This window comes from Eimeria acervulina, genomic scaffold (assembly GCF_000499425.1).
Source record: "Eimeria acervulina Houghton genomic scaffold, Eah_scaff595, whole genome shotgun sequence".
NCBI lineage: Eukaryota > Apicomplexa > Conoidasida > Eucoccidiorida > Eimeriidae > Eimeria > Eimeria acervulina.
In genome coordinates, this window is record NW_013549703.1 from 5,219 (window position 1) to 7,482 (window position 2,264).

Below are 2,264 nucleotides of genomic sequence, written 5' to 3' on the forward strand. Positions count from 1 at the left end.
GTAGGACAACGCTTAGATGGATCTAGCACCTAATTCTACAATTAACCCTTTAAAACGCTTTTGTAGACACCCACACAATCCGTGTGAGTGCGCAGAGACTCGAGAAGCTTCATAGTTGCGTACTGCCTCACAACTTGGCGCCTGTGAGAATTGCTGTCTGCACTCCGGCACTTCGCTTGTTTGGCTAAAGCTGAGAGCTGAGAGGCATGTCTAATTCAGTCGGAGTACTGCAGTTACCTATGTTTGTACTACTCTTTTAATTTAACTTCAGTGTATATGGACTAGAACTCGCTTAACCCCTCACGCTATCCCCTAAGCATTAATCCACAGCATGCAAGTGGATCGGCTCTGTCAGGAGCTAGTATTCGAGATAACCATCTCCATGCTTCTACTCAGCCCCAAAGATGCACCTGCAATGTCTTAATTGCCGTTGCCTCCTTGTCTTCCGCTGACCTAAGAAAAGTTATTATCCTCCGCTCCCTCTCAAGCCAGACCTCCTCTGGGGGACCAGTGGGGCGCCACACCGAGTAGCAGAGCTTAATCACCGCGAATGCTCAGCCAACCGTTGGCCGCATTATCACATTAGCCTCTCTAATGTCTTACATTATACACTAAACTTCGAGAATACGAGAAGAGCGCTAGCAGCTGCGCAGACAACATCAGCAGAAACAGGCAACTGGAGCTTCTTGCGGAGCTCAAAAGGCGCTTTATCCAGTGAGGGATTTATATTTTTGAAAAATAAGGGCCGTTCCGGGAATTGAACCCGGGACCTCTCGCACCCAAAGCGAGAATCATACCACTAGACTAAACGGCCGCTGCCGACAGCCCTATTTGTAGGCCACCGTTTTGCGTTGACCACCACCCAGTATTCATTCTAAGAGTGTAGATCCTTACTTGTTACTTCGCAGCTACGGAAAATAAATACCCAACCCCAACTTTGACGTTCTAACTCTTATGTGGCTAGACAGAAACGCGTCAGCATTACATTTTGACACAGACATACTCTCTGAACATCAAGAGAAGTAGGCTGCTGGGGAAAGGAAGCTTTCTAAAGCCTTCGGGAAGCAGGGCATAGCGCGAAAGTGTTTAGCAGAATTCGAGGTAGGCTTTTCATTAGGATTTAGGGTTCAGGGTTTAGGGTTTAGGGTTTAGACCGTGCACGGGGAACGTGGGCTGGAATGGCCTTTGCGTGTGGGGACGTAGGATGGTTTAAGGTTTAGTTCGTTGTGAAGTAGGGAAGCCAAGTGCAACAAAGAATGAAACACACACAAACACAGACACGTACAGTGCCCGTAGGTTTGAATAAAGAAAGCACTTTGTTTGGCGAAGCTCGTGCTGTTGTCATGCCTTGAAAACTGAATAATTCGGGGTAAGCGAGAGTGAGTGCTTTGATGCAAGCAGTAGACTAAACCTTAAGTAATTATCAAACTAAGTGGCAGCACTATAAGATATTCTATCGGCCGTCTTTAAACTTTTTTCTGTTCCCGAAGACTGATTCTTTCTCTGAATTTTATAAACGATGGTGGCACACGGATGCAAACAGCGGTGCACGATATGCAGTGCTTCCCTAATATCTTTGCATTTCTTCCCCTATTTACTCTGCACTGCTTGTGGGGTATATGAAGAGTATCTGCATGTTTAGAGATATCCCGAACCCTTTGTTTAATGCAACACCGCGAGCTCTAGGCCCTACGAATCTGGGGGCTATGAGCCGCTTACTCTCCCAATAAGCTGCTGCGGTATCATTTAACATTCAACCATTCATTCATTCATTTATTCTTCACTTTAAAATATTTTCAAAGCAACGTTTAGTTCTTCTTTAGTGTATGTACAGAACGCCTTCTTTGCTATTGTTTCTGTAATATCTGTAAATATCTTGAAAATATTTGTGCTCGAATGCAATTGGGTATCTGTGAAGAGCACTGAATGCTGCAGGAATTCAAAGAAGCATTTACTGTTTTTTCTTTGTTCTGCATGCAGCTAGGTCAGTAGCCGGCTCTTCAATTAGTGGTGAAGAGCATCAGAAAAGCTAAATGCAATCTAAGAAAACTTCGTGCAGCAGAACTCAGCCATACTTTAATTGAAAATACAAAATACTGAGAAACTTCCTCCTTGCAATATATACCCCTTTCTTGTTCTGGGCGCCCTTGAAGAAGCTTCATTCAGCGCTTCATTCAGTTGCTTTGGGGTAATTCGATGTATGCATATATATATATATATATATACATATAGATGTATACATTTTATCTATACATATAATATAT